Source organism: Cnephaeus nilssonii, assembly GCF_951640355.1.
Source record: "Cnephaeus nilssonii genome assembly, chromosome: 14".
Taxonomy (NCBI): domain Eukaryota; kingdom Metazoa; phylum Chordata; class Mammalia; order Chiroptera; family Vespertilionidae; genus Cnephaeus; species Cnephaeus nilssonii.
In genome coordinates, this window is record NC_137085.1 from 20726019 (window position 1) to 20751852 (window position 25834).

Consider the following 25834-nt stretch of genomic DNA (forward strand, 5'->3'; position numbering starts at 1 on the left):
AGAGACGAAGGGAGAGGGAGAGAGAGATAGAAACATCAATGATGAGAGAGAATCATTGATCGGCTGCCTCCTGCACACCCTCCCCCAGGCATGTTCCCTGACTGGGAATCAAACCGTGACTTCCTGGCTCATAAGACGATGCTCAACCACTGAGCCACACCAGCTGGGCTCTTTTGTTCTTTAGATTCTACATATAAGTGAAATCATATGGTATTTGTCTTTCTCTGAGTTATTTCACTTAGCATATGACCCTCTAGGTCCATCCTTGCTGTCACAAAGGATAAGATTTCATTCTTTTTTTTATGGCCGAGTAGTATTCCAGTGTGTACATGTACCACAGCTTTCTTATCCAATTGTCTCTAGATGGGCATCTTCCCCCGTCTTAATGCCTTTCTCTGCTGGGCTCCCGGCCTCCGCCTCCTCGCACCCTTGCCTAGCTAGTGCCTGCTCCTGCTCAGAGACCCAGCTCAAGCTCTTGTCCTGCAGAAGCTGCTCTGGCTCCCACCCCCCATTCCAGCCCTCGCTGGAGGTGTGTCCTCTGTGGATTCCAGGAGGCAGCACACACAGCTCACTGAACTCTGAGTAGAGCTGCCAAGCACCGACCAAGTAGAGGCCCTGAGGAGCTCGTTGTTGAAGAGCAGGCACAAGGCGCCGCTTTTCTCTGTGAGGTTCCGGGCACCAGTTCAGCCTGTCCACCTCAGCAATAAGCCGGGGCTGCAGAGCAATCCCCCGCCATGTCTGCGTTCACCCTGGACAGGCACCACCTGTCCTATGGGGCTGTACCCAGCCTCGTCTGTGCAGGTGGTTGCCCTGCACTCCAAAGCCTCTGAGCTCGGGCCTGGGAGGCCTCCGCCTGTTTGCGTGGGGCCAGTTTTCCTCTCTGAGCTGCAGGTTGCCCTCTGTAAAATGGGAGGGGAGAGTACCCCACCTCCCGAGGTGGCTGTGAGTCTTGACCTGGGTGAACGGCTGTGGAAGCACTTGGTAAAACCATAAATCACTTTTGAACAGACGAAGGGGTTGTTATTTTTAAGCTCCTTAATGAGGACAGCGGGTGCTAGGGGTTTTCAGTGTGATGCCGTGTAACTAGAAGAACCGGATCGCACGTTCATGCATCGATACAGCCCTGGGTGCACACGCCCTCGTTGCAGCATGTGGCCGTGAGGCCTCTTTGGGAGCCAGGACACGCACGCACGTCGCTCAAAGAGGACAGTGAGGGCCCTACAGCTTAGAAGGGCAGAGCCTGAGAGGAGGGATACGCCACCACAATCCAGAAAGTTTCTCCCCTTCACACCTACACAGCACTTGCTCCTCTGAGCCAGGCCCTGACAGCACCCTGACAGCGCGGAGATAATGGCTCTGTCCCTGGCCTCAGCAAGCATCCATTCTAGCCGGGAAGACGGCCATGGGAATCAGCCGAGCAACGAGGGGACCACAGGAATTCCCAGCGGTAGCCCCAATCCTGGGGATCCAGAGCTCAGCTCACTACAAGGCCAATGAGAAAGAGGTTGTTTTAAGATGGGAGAAATGAAATACTACTTTACGAATCACCTCATTCCTGAGTCGCAAGTAAAATATCACGTCTTTATTTCCCAGAGGGGGTTTAACATTGCCGAAGTGTTTGGGAAGAGCAACAACTTGGCACTGAGAGGTGCAGCTACGTCGTGGGCCCTCCTGAGGGCGGGGGTTGTGTCTAGTGCTCCCCAGCGTCACCCAGTGTGGAGCAGAGCTCTGCACAGGGATCCAAGGTGCTGACAGATGCAAGGTCAACATCAGCGCAGCTGGGCAACCAGCAAAGGCTGCCTGGCCAAGTCCAGTGCAGGGCCTGGGGGTCGGAGGAGGAGAAAGGGTGCTTGCTGCTGAGACTCAGGCAGTCAGACTGCAAAGGGGAAGCGGGGGGATGAGGCCCCAGGCAGGACTGCCTCTCACTGGGAGGGGGGTGACGAGGGGCTCCTGCACAGAGGAGGACATCGACGCCAGACATGAAACCAGCTCTGCTCTGCCAACCAGGTCTCTGCAGCACATCCTTGGGGCCACCGTCTGGGTCTTAGAAGACCAAGCCCTGATTCCTCGACTCCCTGTGTTCACATCCTCCCAACTCTTTGAGCTCCTCTAGACCAAGGACCAATGCGCTCCCTCCAAATCCCTGGCACAGTGCAGGGACTCAGACAACGAGTGTCGAATGAATGGAAGACTGGAACGGAATTGCATATCTAGAGAAGAGCCGTTGGGGACAACAATACAGGCCCCCAAACCTGGCCTTCTCAGCAGTGACACACGGCTCTAATTTAGATCTCACTCATTTAATGCATCTGAGCAAACAAACACATATTTTTTTAAAAACCTGGTGGTGTGGCTCAGTGGTTGAGCATCAGCCCATGAACCAAGAGATCATCGGTTCAATTCCCAGTCAGGGCACATGCCAGGGTTGTGAGTTCAACATGCATCTGGTAGCAGATCATGTTTCTCTCTCATTGATGATTCTACTTCTCTTTCCCTCTCCCTTCCTCTCTCTAAAATAAACATATTTAATATATTTGAGCATTTCCATTAGGCACCTCTGCATTTTCTTGTTAAAATTATTAGTATTAAGAGGCAATATATAAGGCATAGAAATATATATATATGTATATATATATAAAACTTGAAATATAATTTAAAAAAGAATACCCATAAGCCCCCACCCAACTCAACAACCAGAACATTCCTAGTACTGCCATGCCAGCTGGGTGAGCCTTTCCAGCTCATCCCCTTGCAGACTCTGGTAGACCATCCCTCACTGCCACTCTCCAGAATTCTCTGTTTGTTACTCGCTTTATTTTTTATAGGTTTCATTCCAGGTTATATATAAGAAAACAACCCATTATGTCATTTAGTTATTTAGTGCTTCATAAAAAGGTGGCCTACTCTATCACACCTTGTGCAGTTGGCTTTCTTTCCTCATTTGTTCTCTATTATTGCTTGTGGCCGTGACTCATTCGTGCTGTCCACTGTGTGAATGCACCGTCATTGTTTTCCATTCACCTGCCCATGGGCAGCACGTGCGTTTCCGGTGGGTTTCCATGGCTTGCAATGCTGCTGTGGACATTCCGTGTGTATGTGCTGGTGCACATGGGCAGGGCTTCATCTAGGGTATGTACTAGAGGTGCATCACTGGGTTGTAAGGCTTGTGAATGTCCGGGAGCCTAGAATTCAGAGCTGTCTGTGACCAGGTCCACAGGACTCTCCAGCCTTGCTCCCAGGGCCCTTGCCCAGCCCACCCCGCTGTGTGCCATTCCCAGAACTCGGATTTGCCCTCACATCCTTGTCTCTAGGACTTTGACCACGCCTGGAATGCCTTTTCTACTCCTTTTCCATCCCTCTTCTCCCCAAGTCCAGCTCAGAGCCCCAACCCCTGCTGATGGCTGGTCTCCTCTGACGTCTGAATGCTTTGTTTGGGGTTAGGGAGGAAATGACCAGGGCTAAGCTACCAGCTCTACAGCCTTCCGCTGTCGTGATTTTATTTTATTTTAAAATGTATTTTATTAATTTTTTACAGAGAGGAAGGGAAAGGGACAGAGAGCTAGAAACATCGATGAGAGAGAAACATCGATCAGCTGCCTCCTGCACACCCCCTACTAGGGATGTGCCTGCAACCAAGGTACATGCCCTTGACCAGAATCGAACCTGGGACCTTTCAGTCCGCAGGCCGACGCTCTATCTACTGAGCCAAACCAGCTAGGGTCCGCTGTCATAATTTTAGAGAGTATTTTTTTCATCTCTCTGAATCTCAGATCTGCATCCCTCAAACAGAGGGGGAAATGCGACAACTACTGCATGTTTACTGAGGCCGGGCTTACGTTTTTTACATGCATTCCTCAATTAATACACTGTGTTGCCACGTGATGGTAGGATCATTCGCTTTGGAGTTAGATCATCCTGGGCTTGAGGAGTAAATGAGTCAAGTACATAATAGACTTAGACAATGCCTGGCCCATGGAAAATGTGCAGTAATTCCTAGCTGTTGTTAATACTCATGCCTTTATGAAGGAGTCGCTGTTTCTCTTCCCAACTTACAGATAAGGACACTGAGACACAGAGGTTTTATAGCTTGCCCAAGATATGTAGCCGAGTTAGGATCTGAGCCTTAACAAACCCAAGCCCCTAACTATTTCCCGTAACAGCAGTTTGACGATAAGAGGCTAAAAGGAAAGTATTAACATCAGAAAGTGCTTTCTCCTTTTCAGCCTGCTGGATATTTGGCCAAAGCCCTTTGACTTTGCCTGTATTTTCTCTCTTTGAAAGTAAGAGGGAAAAGCCTGGCCATTTTTGCATCTGGTACCTTCCTGGTATAGCTGGGGCAGAAGGATGCATGCAAATGATCAAAACAGTTCATCCAGGGGGAATCTCCTTGCGAGGAGCCCTTGCCTCCCTCTGTCTTGCTCTCACCTAAATAGTATTTTTTTAAAAACACAAGTTTATGAAGTAATAAGCCAACACTATAAACATGTTTTCCAATTCACTACCAGCTGTCTGGTGAATCATAAAGCTCCCTGAAATGAGGTAGGAATGAGGCTCATCTCCACGGGGAAAAGCTTAGACTTTAGGTTTTAAAGTGGTAAACTGGTAACCAGAGCCTCGGACCACTTAAGCCTTCGGGAGAATAAACACCCTTCCCTCTGCCTCCCTGGCCTTTTCATCCGGGCACCACACGCTTTCGTCAATGGGATTTGGTGTTCTTCCAACTTTGCACTCTGCAAGAGGCAAGGATTACTGTCTTTTACTTTTAATTGTGACAAAATACACAGAGCAGACAATTGCCGTCTTAACCATTTTTACGTGTACATGTCATTGGCGCTAAGTACATTCACAGTGTTGTGTAGCCATCAACACTACCCATCTCCAGAACTCTTCATCTTCTACTGAAACCCATCGTGCCCATTGAACGGTAACTCTCCGTGTCCCTCTCCTCTCAGCTCCTCGTAACCACCGTTCTACGCTCCGTCTCTATGAATTTGCCTTCTGTGGGTACTTCATATATAGGGGGAATCACACACTATTTGTCTTTTTGTGGCTGGCTTGTTTCATGTAGCATAATGTCCACAAGTTCATCCATGTTGCAGCATGTGTCAGCACTTCCTTCCTCTTAAAGGCTAACATTCATCCCATCGTAGGTGTAGACCACATTTTGTTTATCTATTCATCCATTGGTGGACATTTAGGTTGCATCAGACTTTAGCTACCATAACTAATGCGGCTATGAACATGGGTGTACAAATAGCTGGTTAAGACCCTGATTTCAATTCTTGGGGGGTATGTACCCAGAAGTGGAATTATTAAGTCATGGGGTCGTTCTACATTTAATGTTTTAAAGAAACACCATGGTTGGCAGCACCACTTTACATTCCCACTAACAGTGCACAAGGGTTGCAATCTCTCGATTCTCGCCAACACTTAATATTTCCTGTTTTGCTTTGATAGTGGCCCTCCCAGCGGGTGTGAGGCAGTATCTCATTGTGGTTTTGAAGATACTAAGGTTTATAAGTGTGACGACTCTTATCATTTGACTATGCAATGTACCTCCTATGGTAGGGGCAGGTCCTCCATGAAGTCGGTGCTAAGATGGGGTTACACACGGGGAAAACCAGAGGGAGCAGTGAGAGGCTGGGGGAGCCCCGGGGGTAGGAGAGGGAATAGACTTGTCTATGGAGTTACCTCAAGAGGCAGAACAAGGCTGATCACAAGTCTGACTCCAAGTGAAGGAGACAAGGGAGGAGGCTTGAGTAGAAGCACCCAAATCGCCACCCAGTCAAAGAAAGACTCAGCAAGGTTGCCGGGCTGTCCTTGAAGCAATGTCACCTCTCAGAGGCATCCAGGATCTCCCGGGAACAGGGCTGCCTCCATGGGCCTGCCACACTCCGTCAATGGCTGGGAACAGCCCGTGGGAAGGGTGGCCAGGACAAACACGGCGATGGATTTCAGAGCAGCTCTGGGTCAATTGCGGTCAATGGCTCTCTCTGTAGTTGGAAGTCTAAGTGACATGAGGTCATGCTGGAGTAGGGTGGGCCCCTAAGCCAACATGACTGACATCCTTATAAAAAAGGGGGATTTGGACACAGACATGCACACAGGGCAATGCCATGTGAAGATGAAGGCAGAGAGGGGTGCTGCTTTTACAAGCCAAGGAATGTCAAAGATTGCAAGCAAACCACCAGGGGCAGGGGAGAGGCACAGACCGACTTTCCCTCAGAGCCGGCAGAAGGAGCCAGCCCTGCGGACACTTTGATCTTGTACTTCAGCTCTTCAGAACCACAAGACAGTCCGTTTCTATTGTTGAAGCCTCTCCGTTTGCGGTCTTTGGTACGGCAGCCCTCGCCAACCCGCTTTGGAGAAGAAGAAACCAGGTGATCATGATAATCCGATTGGATATTTACTTTTTTAAGGAACATCTACCCCAGTGCATGACTGCACTAAAGAAAATGATGTTACTAGGAAAAAAAAAAAAAGGTTGCTTATCAGGAGATTATTCTGATGTGGCAATACACAAATGTTTTCAAACAGCTGGTACCTTGTAAAAGGAGGCCCTTGTAAACAGGATATTCCTGTTGGCATGGAACTGTGTATTTGCTTAAAAAAACAGTGCCCAGTTTCTGCAACATCCAACCAATGCAAACAAGGAAATATAGCCAGAGACATGAGAAAACGCATCCATTGTAGAAAATCCCCTGGACATGAACGGAGACAGACCCGCTGAGGAGTGACAAAAGACGTCTGGCAAACATAGACGCTTGGCCTTTGAAATGTTTGACATTTTCCTGGAAAAGTCACACTCGGGTACATTGAAAAGGAAAAGCGTAGAATGTCAAATCAGCAAGGGCGCTTAGAGATAATCTGATTTTACTGGTGGCAGACAATGAAGCTCAGAGAGGGAAAGGGATTTGTCTGGGGTCACACAGCCTGCAAGTGGCTGCTGGGACTCCCGAATCCAGCTTTTCTGACTCTGAGTCAATGAGTCCTTCTCTCTCTGCTGCCCTTTCCTCTTTAACTCTTCCACATCTCTCTGTGCCTGGTTCCCTAGGGCACCCATCGCCAACCGGAGGTCCGCGGGCCACTGGCGGTCCGTGAGGTCCGAAAGGTTGGTGACCGCTGCGGAGTTGCCTGAGTGCATTAAAAACAAAGCCTCACTTTCTGCCTGACTCTCCTCACTGCTCCCTGGTCCCTGGGATTTCAGCAGGGCTGGATGCTCTTTCTCACCGACCTGGGAGTGTCTGAGAATTCTTCCAAGTTATATGTCAGTCCTTCTCCCCCTGACCTTGGTTTATTGCCCCATGGGGAAAATTGAGTGCCCAGCAAAGTCCTCCCTCCCCGGCTCTCCCCATCCTCATGAAGACCGACACCCCCCCAAGGAGCCCCCTGACCTTGTGATATGTGGGACAGGAGGGGTGGGGGGCAGGTACATTACAGCATAGCACACTGAACTCTCACAACACACACAGCCGCAAAGCCCCTGGAGGAGGCGGTGTGGGAAAATGTGCGGTGGGGAAGGAGAACGGCTCCACCCTTGGGTTTGAGCCTTGGCTCTGTCCTAACCTTGGGCAGGTTCCCGAACGTCTCCGAGCTTCCATTGCAGCATCTGAGTGCCGGCTGTTGGGAGGATTTGATGAGATGATGCACATCAAGGGCTCGCTCCTGTGCTTACTGCCTAGGCCAGACGCGTGGTTGCCATGTTGCTGTTTTTATAGGAAGCCTGTCTGTCTGGGTGTCTGATTCCTTCCCACGGCCGGGTACCACGCTGGGTACCACCAAGACCAAGGCTGGTGCGGTCTGACAGGCTGCTGCGGCAGCCTCCTGAGAGTCCCTCTGCCTCAGGCTCGCCTCCCCACTCCTCCTGCCCTGCAGCGTGCTCTGGCTCCAGTGCCAATCTCTTCATGTTCTTCCCTCCGCAAGAAGCTCCTTTGGCTGCCCTTCACTTCCAGGATCAAGTCCAAACTCCGAGGCTTGGCACACGCGTCCACCCTCATCTGTACCTGGCAACCCACCATGCTCCAGCCTCACAAATGTGCTCGTCGCTCTCTCAACACCTGTTGCTTCTTCCCTCCTCAGGTCTTTGCATACACTTCCGGCACCGCCTGGCAGGCCCTTCCTTCTCTTCTCGATCTAGTCGAGTGGTTCTCAAAGTGTGGTCCCTGGACCACCTCGGCTGCACCACTGGGGAGCTTGTTAGAAATGTAAATCCCAGCCCGGCCAGCGTGGCTCAGTGGTTGAGCGTCCACCTATGAACCAGGAGGTCACGGTTCAATTCGTGGTCAGGGCACATGCCCGGGTTGTGGGCTCGATCCCCAGTGAAGGGCATGCAAGAGGCAGCCGATCAATGATTCTCTCTCATCATGGATGTTTCTATCTCTCGCTCCCTCTCCCTTCCTCTCTGAAATCAATTAAAAAGATATTTAAAAACGAAATGCAGCCGTAGCCAGTTTGGCTCAGTGGATAGAGTGTTGGACTGTGGACTGAAGGGTCCCAGGTTTGATTTCGGTCAAGGGCACATGCCCTAGTTGAGGGCTTGATCCCCAATAGGGGGTGTGCAGGAGGCAGCCAATCAGTGATTCTTTCTCATCATTGATGTTTCTATCTCTCTCTCCCTCTCCCTTCCTCTCTGAAATCAATAAAAATATATATTTTTTAAAAACCACAACGAGCCGAAACTGGTTTGGCTCAGTGGATAGAGCGTCAGCCTGCAGACTGATAGGTCCCAGGTTCGATTCCGGTCAAGGGCATGTACCTTGGTTGCGGGCACATCCCCAGTAGCAGGTGTGCAGGAGGCAGCTGATTGATGTTTCTCTCTCATCGATGTTTCTAACTCTCTATCTCTCTCCCTTCCTCTCTGTAAAAAATCAATAAAATATATATTTTTAAAAACACACAATGAAATGCAAATCCTTGGGCCCTCCCTCGGGCCTACTGAATCAGAAACGCTGGGCATGGGGACCAGCAATCTGAGTTTGCGATGGTGCTTATGTTGGAGAAGCACTATTTAGTGAAAATGTTTCAACCAAACTCCAGTGTTGCTGCTGATGACGTCCTTCCCAAACCCCTGCGCCCTTCACAGAGGGAGCGCTTCCTTCTCCAAAGCTCCTCAAAGTGCTGAGAGAACTCCGCCCACGCCCAGTGCTTTACCACATTCGGTGGCTGTTCTGTTATCTCGTCACCTCTGTGTTCCCACCATTAGCCCCGAGGGCCTTGAGGCCCGGGACCTGGCCACACTCTGTGTCTGCCCCAGTGCCCAGCCCAGGGCCTGAAACCTGTGACGAAAGTGCCGATGAATATTCTGTCCTGGAGATCTGCAGACTTTAGATTTGCCTGTGTTTACAAAGCGCATCCAACCCCATGACCCTGGACCAAGTTCAGGAGCAAGGGCTGACAAGGCCTCGGGGGTGGGGGGGAGTTTCTCACCCTCGTCCAGCTGTGACTCACAGACTTCCCTTCTCTCCCTTCCCCACCTTCAACCCCTATCCTCCCCTCCCCCACCCCACAAATGGCTAGAAATTCCTGGAAATCGCATGCATTCGTGCATTGTGTTCTCTACCTGTGCTAGTTTTTTTATTTTAATTTTCAATTGTGGTAAAATAAACATAACAAAAAATTTACCATCTTAATCCTTTTTTAAGTGTACAGTTTAGTACCATTAAGTATATTCACTCTATGCTATATTTATTGGGGAAGTTGAAGACAAGCAAAATTGGCAATCCAAATATATATACACACACACACACACACACACACACATATTAGAGGCTCGGTGCATGAAATTCGTGTACTGGGGGGGGGGGGGTCCCTCAGCCCAGCCTATGCCCTCTTGCAGCCCAGGAGCCTTCAGGGGGTGTCCGACTGATGCCTTAGGCAGCAGTGGGACATTCTTAGCGCTGTTGCAGAGGTGGGAGAGGCTCCCACCACCGCCATTGCGCTTGCCAGCCTTGAGCCCAGCTCTGGCTAAGAAACGCTCCTCCTGTGGGAGTGCACTGACCACCAGGGGGCAGCTCCTGCATTGAGCGTCTGCCCCCTGGTGGTCAGTGCGCATCATAGTGACCGTTCGTTCCACTGTTCGGTCCATTTGCATATTAGCCTTTTATTATATATATTCATCACATTCATACTGAGATCTGGAACTCTCCAAAAGGTATGTATGCCCCACTTTGAGAATAATGGCCACAGTAACAGTGATTAAATGCTAAGTGCTTTCAAACATATCCGATTTAAGATTTCACCAACTCTGGGAGACGGGTGTTGTTACTATCTCTGTACCACAGAAGGAGAAACGAATGCCTAGAGAGACAGGGTGACTTGCTAAGGACCCCTGCGCCTCTAGATTCAGATCTCAGGGCCGCTAGGCTGAAACTTCTGGAGCTGCCCAAAGCCCAAGCCCAGCCACTCGGGAGATACCAATGTCTCTCAGGGGGACAGTGGTCCCTTCTGCCTTCCAGATCCATCCTCAGCGAAGTGCCTTTGCATCTGTGGGCCACAAACGACCCAGCCCCCCTTCTCTCTGATCAGGCCGAGTCACTGTCACCCAGGCTTAGCTTTCCCTCAGCCTCACAGAAACACAGCTCCTTGTTTGAAACTAGACCAGGGCTACAGTCCTCAATCTGCCATTTGGCACCTCTGTGGCCCAAGACAATTCATCCCTCTTGCTGAGTGAGCCTCACCTTTCTCAGTGGTAAAATGGGAATAATCCAGGGTCACAATCTCCCACCTAACGTCCCCAGGCCAGCTGCCTCAGAGGTCAGCATGCTTCCGATTTCAGAAAGGTAACAAACATACATAACTGTGTATTACATAACCCCCCCCCCCCGCCCCGAGTTTGATTTGGACAGCACCCCCCAAATCAAACACGTCACTATTTTTGCTACAAAAGTATAAATATTCACACTGAGTGGGATAAAGACTCGTGTTATTTCAAATTAGGTTTCACCACCAGAAAAGTGACACAAGTGTTTTCCTTGTTAGAGTTTTCTGGCATTTGGAATTGAGATTTGGGGTTTGTACTTGCCTCTGGGGGTTACCAGGAGGACTAAATGCACTGAGTATATGTGAATGCTTCTGAGCTCAGGCTCTGGCCCCTCGGAGGAGCAGAAGGTTCTTCACAGGAGGGAGCCCTTTACCTCCCTCTCCAAATCCTACACTGGTCTCAGGCCCCTCCCAAACGCTCCGCTTAGACTCTCCTGTTCACAACCCACCTCCTCAGCGTGCTCCTCCCAGGACCCAGACGTGCTTTCTCCACATCCTCCCAACTGGGAGCTCTCCAGATATGCAGTCATTTGATGACATCCTCCAGCTTGGAAATGTCAAATTGTACGCCCCTCGTGAGCTGGCCTTTGGCATTTTACTAGGGCTTTTTGAGGTAAGCTACTCCCAAAGTTTGGTGCTTTCTTGCAAAAGCATGGTCGCATGCAAGTTTTTCTAGAAAGATGAGCACACCTCCCCGCTGCCCGAAAGCCCACCCAAAGCCGCCCTCTCTGACTGACCAGTGGCTGAGGGAAGGGGAGCCAAGAGGTGATGCAGCAGCTGGGCGAGCCTCTTAGTGTTCTAGGGATCAGCCAGCTCTGGGTCCCTCTGGGGCCCAGCCCTTCTCACTAGCCGGGCTGTGACCACACCGTGCTTTGGGGATGACGTTGGGGTGCACAAAAATGTGGTGAGGGCAGAGGCGAGGCATCCACTGCGGACCTCCGTCAGCCGGTCGAGGGCCGCTGTTGCTGTTATGACGGTATTGTGCCAGGGAATGGGAAGGCTCTCCCTGATCTAAGCCATTATTATGTGGCCCGATGCTGGCCACAGACATCACGTGGGTATCAGGTCGCTGCTGTTATTCCAGCCTCAGGGGTGAAAACATTGGACAGTGGAATCTTTTTTGTTCCTGGCCCCGGCGTGGAATGCAGACTTTGGAGTCACCGTTGTTTGTCTCCACCTATCACCACACCAAGCAGAAGGGCCTCCCGAGGCACATGTCTCTCCTTCCAGTGTCTCTGGCCTGCTCACAGCTGGCACCCTAGACGCCACCTTGGCAGAGGCCCAAGGCCCAGAACATGAAGGAACGCAGGCAACCGTTTGGGACATAAGTCCTGCTGTGTTAGGGGCGAGGCTGGTGGAAGGAACATCGTGGTGGAGGTGGGGGCCCAGCTGGGCTTGCCAGCCGGGGGGGCCCCGTGGAGAAGGGGGGAAGGGAAGGCGGCCAGGGGGTTGGGGGGCGGCCAGCATCAGCCTTATCTGCTTGCGCCCCTCGTGGCGCTCGCAGGAACGGCAGGCTGACGTCTTGTTGATTTCGGAGCTTTGATGAGGCGGGAGCTTCTTCAGAGGAATGCAGACCTGTCTGCACCCGAAAACCAAAACCCAGTCCAAGGGGCGTGGCCGGGTAGCTGGCGAAGAAGCCCCACCTCACCTGGGCGGACACAGGCATCTGGAATGGGGCCTGGCAGAGTGGGCCCGGGGAGGTGGCTCCAGGCCCAGGGCCAGCCACGCCGCTTTCCCACGTGGGCAGGCGTTGGCTTCCCCAAAACCAGGCTCCAGGTAGGAGGGGGGACGAAGGCTTCCGGGGAGAGGAAAACTGGGGTCTCCCCTCTCTGTATGCAACGACCTGCGCCAGGAGGCGGCTTCTCCAAAGAGCCCACGTGGGGCTTTCGCAGGGATTGTAAGGATTAGTCCTGAGATATTCACAATCACTAGAACTCCTCCGTTCTGACCCGGGGCTCACAGCCTTCCCAGGGCTCCCGACACCACCCACTGCCCTGCCCAGTTCTAGCCCCTGGGACCCAGGTGCCTGTGGCTGATGGGCCCTCCAGGCGTGCTCCTGGGAACACCCGGTTTCAAAACTTAGTCTGAGAACAAAGAATGTCAATATCTTATGAATAACCGTTGTTGTATATTGAGTTTAATAAAACATTAAAATCAATTTACCTGTTCCTTTCTTTCTTTCTTTTTTTTTAAATATGCGGCTACTAGAATGTAAAATTACACACGGGGCTCACGTTGTATTTCTGTTGTCTGTCCAGCACGCCGAGCCGCTTCCTGGCCTCCGGGCCTCTGTGCTGGCTTTTCTCCCTGCCTGGCGTGCTTTTCTATCAGCATGACCTTCTTGTGTCTTGTTATTCGAGTCTCCATACAGGTTTCTCAGACCTGACTGCTAAACAGTCCCACCCCATCTCCCTGTCACCACATCATCCAGCTTTATGGTCTTCGCAGCACTGAGCACTGTTTTCTGTATCATGCTTATTGTCCCCCAGTCCCTCTCCGTCCTTAGAACGTAAGCTCCTTGAGAGCTGAGGCCTTGGCCGTTCTGGTCACCGCGGACCCTCGGGGCCCACAGTCAGTCCTTGGTGAGTGAATGTTGACAGGCTGGGGGTGGGTAGGGATGGGGAGCGTCCGAGGGCCTTTGTTTGCCCTCACGATGGCCAAAGCCAAAATCCTAGTCCGCGTGCCTGCAACGGATGTTCCCATGGGTCCTTCTCTGTGCCTGTTCCGCTCGCTGGCCCTGGGCAGCGTGAAGCACATTGAATTTGCATGTGCCGATAGTCCTGCTCCGTCTTCGGTTTGTAATTGAGCTTCCCGGTTAAGAGTTCAACCTCTAGCTGAGGGGCTTCTATTGTTTCTGCCCGTCGGTCCAGTGACTGGACAGGTGTCCCTCTCGGAGTCTCAGTGCCCCCTCTGTGCTGGTCACCAGGGGTCCTTCCTGCCCAAATCGGAGGCTTTGGGTGTTTGGACTAAGGGCACTTGACCCTGTTTTGCCCTCCAAAATGGTGTGGCAAAGTCTCCATGAACCAACTAGCCAGAGTGCTTGGGGCAAGAGGTGTCCTGGTTTATTTAACTTCCTGGCTAAGGGTCAACTAACCAGGACATTCTACAGAAAACATTAATAGTACCGGAATCTATTTCCCAGCTCTAGAAAGTCACTTCATCAGACACCATCGCATATTCTTACAAAGTACAGTAAGAGGGCATTGCTGCTTCCCCCTCAAAAATAAACTGAGGGCCGGGGTCGAGTCAGAGAGACCCTGTGAGGGTTCCCGCTCCGTGAGGCACAGCTGTGTGGCTTCGGGCAAGGCGGCCTTCACCTCCAGCGCCCACTTTCTTGTGGGGGAAGTGGTGACATTACCCAGCTTCCAGGGAAGTTGCGGGGATGAAAGGAGGTGGCACGTATTATGTGCTCAGCGCAGTGTCGGCGCAGTGAGTAGTCAGTATTGATTATTACTCTTTGCACCGTCTCTGACCACTGCCATGTACTGAGCCGCACATTTAATTAAAGGAGGGCAAGTGCCACCACTCCCTGGCCTGGGTTTCCTCTCGGGGGAGATGGGATGGTCCGGTTAGTCTCTGACCTGGCACTGGAAGCAGCCGGCCTCCGGAGGCTCTGGGGTCTTTTCTTCTGTCGAGCTTGAGTCTCAGCCTGGCTCTGGCCGAGCCCTCTTCTCCCGGCCACGGCCACACCGGCTCCTTCCAGGGACCTCCCCAGGTGCTGGCTTCCAGCCCAGCCCAACTGTTGTCAACCCAAGTTCACAGCAGCCCCAGGACGGACGGCCCCCAACCGGGAAAAGCTGTCCTGTGACGCCCTCTGCCGTCAGGCGCTCAGCCTCCAAGCCTGGGCCCCGGATTGGATTGGACCCAGGCCCGGATTGGAGAAATAGAAACCAGCAGGAAGCCTGCAAAATGCATGCCCCCGGGGAGCAGGGGTAGACTATTCTTTCTAATCTTACAGCTCGGCCCTACTTGGGCTCCTCGGGGCTCCCTGCCTCCAGACTCCCACTAACGCCCTCCTAGGCTGCCCACCCAGCCCCTACTCAGAACCCTTTGAGGCTTTTCTGCCAGGCTCCCCACAGGACACCCAAAGCCCAGTGGATGGCAGCTCATGGGCATTGCTAGGCTCATTTGCCAGCGACCACTCCCCAGGACTGATTTGCCAGTTAGCTATTGCAGATGTGGCTACAAAAAGATTTCCCTCCACAGCACACACCTCTCTCTCTCTCTCTCTCTCTCTCTCTCTCTCTCTCTCCCTCCATATATATATATATATATATATATATATATATATATATATATATATATATATTAAAAAGGCTGCCAAGTTGAGGACATGTGTAATTAAATGTCTACAGGAAATTATGTCAACTGTCTTTGCAGCTGGCCTCAACTGTTAGATAGCTATATATAGCTCCTAGTTAATATGCGATGTGGGTGATTTTAATGTGCCTGATATGATGCCAGGGTGGGGCCTCAGAAAATAACAGTGCCCGAGGCCTCCAAGGTCTAAAGCCATCCCTGCCCTTCCCACCCCCTGGGAAGCCTTTCTGAACCGCCGGCTGCTCCTCCCACAGGCTCGCTTTCCCCAGATCCCAGGCCTTCGCCCCTGCAGCTCCCTGCTCCCAATGCCCTCTCTTCCCCTGCCCCGCCCCTCACCCTCTCCACCCTGCCTGGCTGAATCCCAGGAATCTAGGGAGCCACTTGGCCTGAGAAGCTTTCTGACTCGCAGTCAGGAACCCCAGCGACAAGCTCCCTTTCTCTCCTATATGTGAGAAGAACACAGGCTAAATCAAGGTGTTGGCTGAGTTGTACTCTTTTTTTTTTTTAATTCTTTATTGTTGAAAGTATTATATATGTCTCCTTTTCCCCACCTTGGCCTCTTTCAGCCCACTCCTGCCTCCCAGCACAGGCCCTCACCCCCCTGAGTTGTACTCTTGCTGAAGGCTAGACTAAGGGAGGATCTGCTTCTAAGCAACCTCAGGTTGTTAGCAGAATTCATTTCCTTGTGATTATAGAATTCATGGTTCCTGACTTGCTTCTTCAAAGCCAGTAATGGGGGAGGGAGGGAGGGGAGGAGGGAGGGGGAGTGGGGGGGAGGGGAGGGAGGGAGGGAGGGGGCAGAGAGAGAGAGAGAGAGAGAGAGAGAGAGAGAGAGAGACTCTGCTTCTTGGAGTCTTTGATTTCAGCAAAGCCTGGACCCCCTTTAGATGCTTCATCTGGTTAGATCAGGCACACCCAGAACTTCTCTCTCTCTCTTTTTTTTTTTTAACTCAATGCCAGCTGATCAGGGACCTTAATTACATCTGGAATATCTTGTCACTGTCACCGTATACGATGCTATAACCACAGGAGTGCTATCCCACCACCTTCACCATGTTCCGTAGGCTGGAAGCAGATGACAAGTCCTACCCACACTCAAGGGGTGGGGATTGCATTGGGCAGAGCAGCAGGGGGCCCATCTCAGAATTATAGCCACACTCATCCTATTAATGATTTTGGCTTAAGTCGGAATTTCTATACTTGCACATTTAAAATGTCATGTGTCAACGAGGACCAATCAGCTGCCCGGGACCCTCAATCTTTGTACACCTGAGAACAAGTACTTCGTTCCTGGGACCTGGGCCTGGGAAACATGGCCTGGTCCCAGCTCCACTGCTCACTCCCTGCAGCAGCGTGGATAAACTCCTTCCTTTCTCTAAGCCTCCCTTTCTTATTCGACTTATGGGCATGGTTGGTGGCCATGCCTACCTCCCAGTGTTGGTGTGAGACTTTCTGGATGAGAGTATTTGTAAGCATCCACCACCACTTGTCACTCACACCTAATCCCTCCTAGCCTCACAGCCCGCATACCCCTCTCACAGAGCCACACAGCAGGCCTTTGCAATCACCCCTCACCCCTCAAGGCCATTCAAAGCCTGGGCTCTCCCATCCCTCCCATTCCACTGGCCTTACCCATCCCCGAGCAGTGGCATGCCAGGCACGCACGATTCCACCTCTGCATTAACACAGGCATGTGGAGTTAACATATGTCTGCCCGCTGAGGAAGGGGAAAAAAGGCAAAGAAGAAAAGCATGACCTTCCAAAGCACATGCCTGTCAAGTTGAATGTGAATTCCTATCCTGACAGCCGCCAAAGGAAGAGCAAAGAGCCGCACGCAGCCTGACGAAAGGTGTCATTAGCGTTCCTGGATTTGCGGTGACATTTGGTGGGGAGTGGCACAGAACCAGCTGTGATACCTGCTTTAAACTGCTCACATGAGCCAGTCCACGGAAAGGGGGCTGAAGCCTGGTGGCAGCCGATGAAAGCCCAGGGCCCTGTGGGGTGATCTGCCACGTCTCTGTGCCAGCGGTGGCCTTCTCTGTCCTAAGCATCACCCCTCTTCCTTTGTTGTTTTTTAGTGGGTTTTAAAAATTGCAGTAAAATATATATAACATAAAATTTACGTTTTGACCATTTTAATTGTACAATCCAGTGGCATTAAGTACAATCATATTTTTATGCAACCATCCCAATATCCATCCCCAGACGTTTTCATCTTCCCACACGGACACTCTCCACTCATTAAACAGTAACCCACCCTTCCTTCTCCCTCCAATCCCTGGTACTCACTATTTTATTTCCTGTCTCTATAAATTTGGCTATTCAAGTTCCTCGTGTACATGGAATTGTACAAACAATATTTATCTTTTTCTTAGTGGCTCATTTCACTTGGTGTAATGTCTTCAACGTTCACCTACGTTATAGCATGTGCCGGAATTTCATTTATTTTTAAGGCTGACTGTGATATTCCATTGTACGCATATACCATGATTTGCTGATCCATTCATCTGTCGATGGACATTTGTGTTTCTTCGCCTTTTGGCTATTGCTGTGAACATGGGCGTACAAATATCTGCTCAAGTCTTTGCCTTCAATTATTTTTGGAAATATGCCCAGAAGTGAAATTGCTGGGTCATATGATAATTCTATGTTTAATTTTTTTAAATCCTCACCCAAGGATATGTTTTTATTTATTTATTTATTTATTTATTTGCAAGAGAGAGAGAAAAACATCATCGATGTGAGAGAGAAACATCGATCGATTGCCTCCTGTATGTACCCCAACAAGGGATCAAAACCATCAATCTGGATGTGTGCCTTACCCAGAATCAAACCTGAAACCTTTCAGTGTACAGGACGATGCTCAACCAACTGAGCCATCAGGCCAGGGGCTAAATTTAATTATTTGAGAAAATGCTGTACTGTTTTCCACAGGAGTTGCAACATTTTACATTCCCAGCAGCAATACATAAGGATTATAATTTCTTCACATCCTCGCCAACACTTGTTATTTCTCTGGGGGCTGATGTTTTGTTTGTTTGTTTGTTTGTTGTTGTTGTTGCTAATTGCCACCCTCATGGTGTGAAGTTGTCTCTCATGGTTCTGATTTGCATTTGGACCGCCCCTCTTGACCTTACCAGAATGTGGAGGTGGATCAGCAGAGGAGAAGCCGGGAACCTGGGGTGTGGCCAGGAGAGGAGATTGGGGGGGGGGGGCGGTTTTGGGGGAGGCCCTGCCCCCCTGTGGTGTGGACTCCCAGGATGTGATGAGCTTCTTCTCTGGGGCAGCGTGCCCACTGGTTTGTCCTGGCCGTGAGACCCAGGTTGTCCTGTAGACATCAGCTTAGCCCGAAGGCCAGGTCGATCCCAGAGAGTCTGTGATTTTATGAACGGTGCTTCCCTCCTCTGCAGGTTCACTTGAAGGCCAAGTCCCAATCTTGTCTTGGATGCTTGGAGTGGAGGCCCCTGCCTAGTGGAAATACCCCAGCCAGCCCCTCCCTGGGCTGCCTCACGGAAGCCAGGCATCTGTCGGAGGTGAAGGAGGGCTGGCAGCGGCCAAGGTCTCAGGGCTCAGCCTCTGAAGAAACGTGAGGGCCAGCAGGCAGCAGAGGCCCGCACAGCCAGGTATGTGCTGTGCTATTTTCAGCGGGGCTGTCCTGGTGCCACTTGGAGCCAATACAGAACACTTGGGTGGATTTCCCTCGCGCTCTGAGCCCACAAGAATTTATATTGGTCATTATGGGAGCCCTGCTTGAGGCTTCCAGGGTATATTTTTGGTAAATTCGACGTATCCTTAATACACAGTTGCTTAGAAACGGCAATTTGTATAAGGTATACAGTGACTACAGTTTCCAAATCTAAAATCAGAAGACTAAGTCTGGCAAGACGAGTGCATTTATGGGGACGCAGGACATTTGAAAGGGGAACTCCATCAGAAAAGCCCCGAGGTGTTCACTCCCTAACAAGTTCACAAACAGGATGCGATTCGGGTGACTGATTTCTCCGGTTCACAAGTCCTGAGCTCAGGAATGAGCTTCTCCACTGAGCAAGAATCATCTTCTTAATTTGATTTCAACAACCCAAACAATGCATAACTATACTCTCATTGAAGAAAACACACTCACACAATGATGATAATCTAAAACCAGCCTTCCTTGACTACTGCCCCCAATTCTAGCCCCATTTCAGCAATAATTACTGCTATTTTGGGGTAAACTTTTTCTATTCATTTACATACATATACCTATTTGTAAACATGTTATTCTATGTAGTTTATAACATATTTATACATAATGTGTTATATATGTTATACACTGCACATTTTTTAAAATATATATTTTCATTGATTTCGGAGGGGAAGAGACAGGGAAAGAGAGAGAGAAACATCAATGATGAGAATCATTGATCGCCTGCCTCCTGCACAACCCCCACTGGGGATCAAGCCCGAAACCTGGGCATGTGCCCTGACCGGGAATCGAACTGTGACGTCCTGGTTCATAGGTTGATGCTCCACCACTGAGCCACGCCATCTTTCAGCTTATTATTTTCACTTAATATATATTAGGATTTTTCAAAGTCTGAATGTATAGTGCTATCTTCTTATTACTATGCTTGTATTTTATGGCAGCTGCATAGTACTTTATGACATGGAGATACAGTGGTTGACTCAGCCACTCCCCAGGAGATAGGCACTCAAGTTATTCCCAGCAGGTCATAATTATAAGCAATGCCGGGATGAAATATTTCATCATGCTACTTAGGACACATGTGAAAGTGTTCCTTGAGGGTCAATGTTCACAGATAGTGTCCAAAAATGATGAAGGAATGTTCTAGAATGTCAAGTTGCCTGTTGGAGGTGTGGCTGAAAGTGAATTAGTTACATACAAGGGAGGCCCAGTTGTACCGAGCTCAGGTGATAAACCCTAATGCCCATAGGGACCAGGTAGTAAATTTAAATGAGGTGAGCCAACTGGATGTAAGACAGGAGAGGTGGGGAGCATGGTGGACAGCCGACCCCCACGCCTTGTGTGTGGTGTAGCCTCTACTCAGCTCCCGCCACCTCTTGGCATATGGGAATGAAGATGGTACTGACAAATCCTATATAATAAAGATGTAATATGCAAATGGTTGTTACACCGTGAAGCATAACAACCAACCACGTAATGACCGGATTACGGATCAGCAGGAGGGTGGGGCAGCGAGCTACAAGTGGGGGGCGGAGAGCTACAGGAGGGGGCAGGGCAGCAAGCTATGAGGTGGGGGGGGGGGGGCGAGGAGTGAGCTACAGGAGGGCGGGGCAGTGGGCAGAGAGCTACTAGAGGGTGGCATCGAGATACTGGCACACGAATTCATGCACAGGGCTACTAGTATTCCATATGAACCTAGATTTTTTTTAAATGTGAAAAATTTTTAAATGTTGACACTAATTCTATTTTTTAAAAAGCACTGTAAAGTCAAATAAAACAGACCAGATTCGGTGATCTGTGGGCTGCCTGTCGGCATCTGACGCTTAGGGAACGGGTGACATGGGGAATGGCTGTTTGGGACCCATTTTTGACCAATGGGAATGGATTGCCTGGGATATGGGATTTACCTTAGCTGGCACAATGCTACCTTCATCATTCGGGGGTGTGTGAGTGCAAAGATAGGGAGACTAGGTGGGTATTGGGTGGGCTCCTAGTAGTGTCTGCCATGTGGGAGATGTTCTTTTCCCAGATGATAGCATATTTGTCTACAAAATATTTTTTAAACTTTAGCAACAGTCTAGGGTCACATCAGTTTGAGAACTGAGGCAGTCCATAGGCTTAACGTGCCCAAAGCTTCTGACCACAGAATCCACAGGATAGAAAGGGTGACAGGTTTTGGGGTCCACCACGGGTCCATTTGTATGAAGTAGAGGAGCGGAGATAGTGGTGGACAGTCTTTCCATCCAGAACACCTCATCGCAGGCCGTGCCTGGCACTGCAGCAGGTCCCCTCTCTGAAACAAGCTGCCTGTCTGCTTTCTGACTTTCTATGTTTCAAAAATATGTTTATGATAACACAAAACACAGATACAGGAAGCACACAAACTCAGTGATGGTATAACCTTGCCTGAGTCAAGGAAAGAAGAACTTTGTCACCATATCCTTCCTCTGCCCATAAAAATTCCACGCTTTGTTCATATCACTTCCAGGTATTTTTTATAGTGTTACCACCCACATGTGCATCTCAAGATTTAGTTTAGTCTTGCTCACTTAAAAAATTTGATGTGTCACCCCATTAGTGTGGCTCAGTGGTTGAGCATCCACCCATGAACCGGAGGTCACTGGTTCCATTCCTGGTCAGAGCACATGCCCGGGTTGCGGGCTCAATCCCCAGTAGGTGTTGTGCAGGAGGCAGCCGATCAATGATTCTCTCTCATCATTGATGTTTCTATCTGTCTTTTCTCTCCCTTCCTGTCTCTCTAAAATCAATAAAAGCATATATTTTTAAAAAATTGATGTCTTGGCTATCATCAACAAACAACAAGTGCTGGCAAGGATGTGGAGAAAAAGGAACCCTCGTGCACTGCTGGTGGGAATGCACATCGTTGTAGCCACTATGGAAAAGAGTATGGAGTTTCCTCAAAAAATTAAAAATGGAACTCCCATTTGACCCAGTAATCCCACTTCTAGGAATATACCCCAAGAAAACAGGAACACCAATCAGAAAGGATATATACACCCCCATGTTCATAGCAGCACAATTTACAATAGCTAAGATTTGGAAACAGCCTAAGTGCCAATCAGCAGATGAGTGGATTAAAAAACTGTGGTATATCTATGCAATGGAATACTACGCTGCTATAAAAAAGAAAGAACTTTTACCATTTGCAACAGCAGGGATGGACCTGGAGAGCATTATGCTAAGTGAAATAAGCCAGGAGAAAGATAAATATCACATGATCTCACTCGTTTGTAGAATATAATGAACAACATAAACTGATGAACAAAAATAGAGCCAGAGTCATAGAAGCATTGAACAGATCATTCAACCTAAGAGGGAAGGCAGGGGAGGGAGGGGTGGAAGAGATCAACCAAAGGACTTGTATGCATGAATATGAGCATAACCAATGGACACAGACAGTAGAGGGGCGGGGTGAGGGCACATGCTGGGGGGTGGGAGCAACTGGGGACAGGTTAATGGGGGAAAAAGGAGACTTATGGAATACTTTAAACAATAAAGAATTTAAATGTTTCTTAATCTATGTTTTTCTCCTCCATCGCCTTCATTTCATTACAACTCCTCTGTTGATGAAGACAGGCTTTTGGACCCATAGCGTTTCCACAGTGAATTTTGCTGATTACACACTTTGGTGTAGATCTTCATGTTCCTTTTTCCTTCGTATTTCCTGGAAATTGACAGCTGGATCCAGACACAGGATCAGGTTTAATCCCTTTGGCAAGATTGTCCAGCCCATAGGCACATGATGTCTGGTGTCTCTTTTTTGGGACCCTCGTACCCATTGAGATCTGTGTTTTCTTTCAGTCTTGTAGAAGAAATGCAGAATCTGGAGGGACTAAAGCTTCTTGGAACTCATTGTTCCTGTCTTCCTCTACCAGATGTTAGGCTCCTAACTCCTGAAGTTTGGGGAGTCACTGTGCAAAAGGATGGGTGCCTGTACCTCCTGTGGAGATTTCTGAGGCCCCTAGGCTTGTGAAGTGGGCTGAGGATGGATGCCCACCTCTCAGTCCTACTCAGACCTGACAGGGGGTGGAGGAACCCATTGGCTACAGTCAGTGGTGTCATTCCAAAGAATCATTGCCATGACCCACGTCAAGGAACTTTTGCCACGTGTTTTCCCCTATGAGTTTTATGGTTCAGGTCTTTCATATTTAAGTCTTTAACCATTTTGAGTTAATTTTTGTGAATGGTGTAAGTTAGAAGTCCAATTTCATTCTTTTGCATGTGGATATCCAGTTTTCCCAACATTATTTACTGAAGAGACTATATTCTCCCCATTGAGTAGTCTTGGCTCCCTTGTTGAAAACTAGTTGTCTATATGTGTGTGGACTTTTTCTGAGCTCTCAATTCTGTCCCATTGTTCTATTTGTCTATTTTCATGCCAGCACTATAGTATTTTCATTACGATGGCTTTATAGTCTAGTTTGAAATCAGGAAGTGTAATGTCTACAGTTTTGTTCCTTCTCAAGATGGTTCTGGCTATTCTGGATGTTTTGTGCTTCCATACCAATTTTAGGATTGTTCATTCTATTTCTGTGAAAAATGTCATTGGAATTTTGATTGTGATCACATTGAATCTATAGATTTGAGTAGTATGGACATTTTAGCATTAATTATTCTGATCCATGAACATGAGATATATTTTATTTGTGTCTTCTTCTATTTCTTTCATCAGTGTCTTATTGATTTTAAGTAGCAAGGCACTTAAATTAAGCACTAGTTCTCCAACTTGGCTAAACACTGGAATCACCTAGGTCGGCAAACTGCGGCTCTTTGGCCCCTTGAGTGTGGCTCTTCCACAAAATACCACGGCCTGGGCGAGTCTATTTTGAAGAAGTGGCATTAGAAGAAGTTTAAGTTTAAAAAATTTGGCTCTCCAAAGAAATTTCAATCGTTGTACTGTTGATATTTGGCTCTGTTGACTAATGAGTTTGCCGACCACTGACCTAGCCAGTTTTAACTTCTATATATGCCTGAGTCTCACCCTCAGAAATTCTGATTTAATTGGTTCAGGGTAAGGCCTAAGCACTGAGATTTCTAAAACCTCCCCCAGGTAGTTCTAATGGGTGGCCAGTTGGCCCAGCACAGAAGTTATAAACAGGTGGCCTTAGGGCCAAATCCAATCAGCAGGACTATTTGGTTTGGCCCACCCAGTGTTTGAATTTGTTCCGCTGCCAACATTTAAAAATGGGAATTTCGTATTCATGTACAAACAAAAACCTACATGTCCAGTTTTTCCTGATAAGTCAGAAAATCTGGTAGTCTCAGCCTGATTCGTACATGGCCTCCACGGGTGGATGTTGAGTAGCTGCTGCCTCCTGTGATGGTCCTTTAGAAGCCCAGTCACCGCAGTCACACTCCGGTCTTACCCCTACGGCCTCGCCCTGGGGACATCCAGGCTGGCCACCCCAGACTGGGCTCCAGAGGCACCTCTTGGACCTTCTCCCTTGGATTCTGTCTCTGGCTGTGCTGCTTGGCAGGGAGAGAAACGCTTCTTTCCAAATTCTGGTTTTAGATTTTCAAATTGTACAACAGCCAGTATGTTGTACATCTGGGTATCCTTCCCATACATCTTCATCTTCAATATGTTACAGCCTGCACAGAATTGTTTTACAGGAGTTTCTGAATGACCCAAGACAAATGATCATCCCTTGTTAGAAAACCGTATGAGCCACCTGATGAATCCCGTGCCTGGTCAGTTTTGGCATTTCCAATGAATGCACCTACCTCATCATTCACTTCCAGGCGTCAGCTGTTTGCGTTTGCATGTAGAATAGCAAGGCCTTCTGCACAGGTTAAAAAGCACTTCCCCGGACATTCTTTCATAGGATCTTCACAGTAAACGGAACAAAAGGAAATATACTATCCTCAGTGATTGACAAGAAAAATGAGGCTCCATGAGGTTAAGTGACTTTCTCAAGCCGACCTGGCCTGTGATTCAGGACTCTTAAAGTTTGACTGATTCCTAACCCTGCACTTTCTGCTCCCTCCCTCCCCATGCCACCTCTAAAGAGTGCTCCTTTCAGAAAATGCCCCTCAAAGACATCCCACGAGAACCGTGACCCCTCATTGCTGACTTGGAAAACGCACGGCTTTGGAAATGCTCAGTCCTGCGGTCACATCTGCTTTCTGACCTCAAGCTGTTCGGATTAGATTGCTCTTGGAAAAGCCTTGATTTATCAGAAAAACAAAAGATACCAAAGGATACTTGGTACAATGGAAAGAACATGGACTGTGGAGTCATCCAGACCTGGATTCCAAGAGACTCTAAACTTCACCCCCACCAACCCAGTCTAGGAAAAACCAGATGCACCTGATTGGCTGAGCATTAATCAGAGCCAAGAGAAGGAGGAGTGGTACCTGGGTGCGCACACACACGCGCACATACACACACACACACACACGCGCACATACACACACACACACACACACACACACCAAGAGGACTGTTTGATATAAAGAAAAGAGGGTCAAGCAGAGAGAGAAAGACAACCTTGATGCCTGGTTTGGTGGGTTTAGAAGGGCAGGGAAAAGAAAGAACCATTTTATAAAATCTTTGGGACTTAACGTGTATGCACAATAGTTTGCTAGGGGGCTCTCTAGTATCACACTGTCCCTTACCACCCTCCCTTAACTAGGAGAATAGCTAAGGTGTTATGCTTGCTTAGCCACACTCAATCCCTTGCTGGAAGGGTGTGCAACAAAGAAATTTGAGAAAGATCTAGCAGATTTTGTATTCAAGAACATTTTTACAGACCAGCCAGCATGGCTCAGGGGTTAAGCGTTGACCTATGAACCAGGAGGTCACGGTTAGATTCCCAGACAGGGCACATGCCCAGGTTGTGGGCTTGGTCCCCAGTGTGGGGCCTGCAGGAGGCAGCCTATCATTGATTCTCATCATTGATGTTTCTCTCTCTCCCTCTCCCTTCCTCTCTGAAATATATATATACATTATATATATATATATATATATATATATATATATATATATATATATATATATATTTATATTTATATTTATATTTTAAAAATAAGTCTGAATGCAACATCCTG

General features: G+C 49.0%; 1 long non-coding RNA gene across 1 annotated transcript in view; it reads left to right on the forward strand.

Annotated features, from left to right (window-relative positions):
• LOC307111501 overlaps window positions 1–25834 on the forward strand; it is a 39170-nt gene that overhangs the window by 9741 nt on the left and 3595 nt on the right. Inside the window, exon 2 of the long non-coding RNA XR_013814582.1 lies at window positions 18489–18701. This is a non-coding gene — a long non-coding RNA (uncharacterized lncRNA). The remainder of the gene's footprint in view (window positions 1–18488; window positions 18702–25834) is intronic.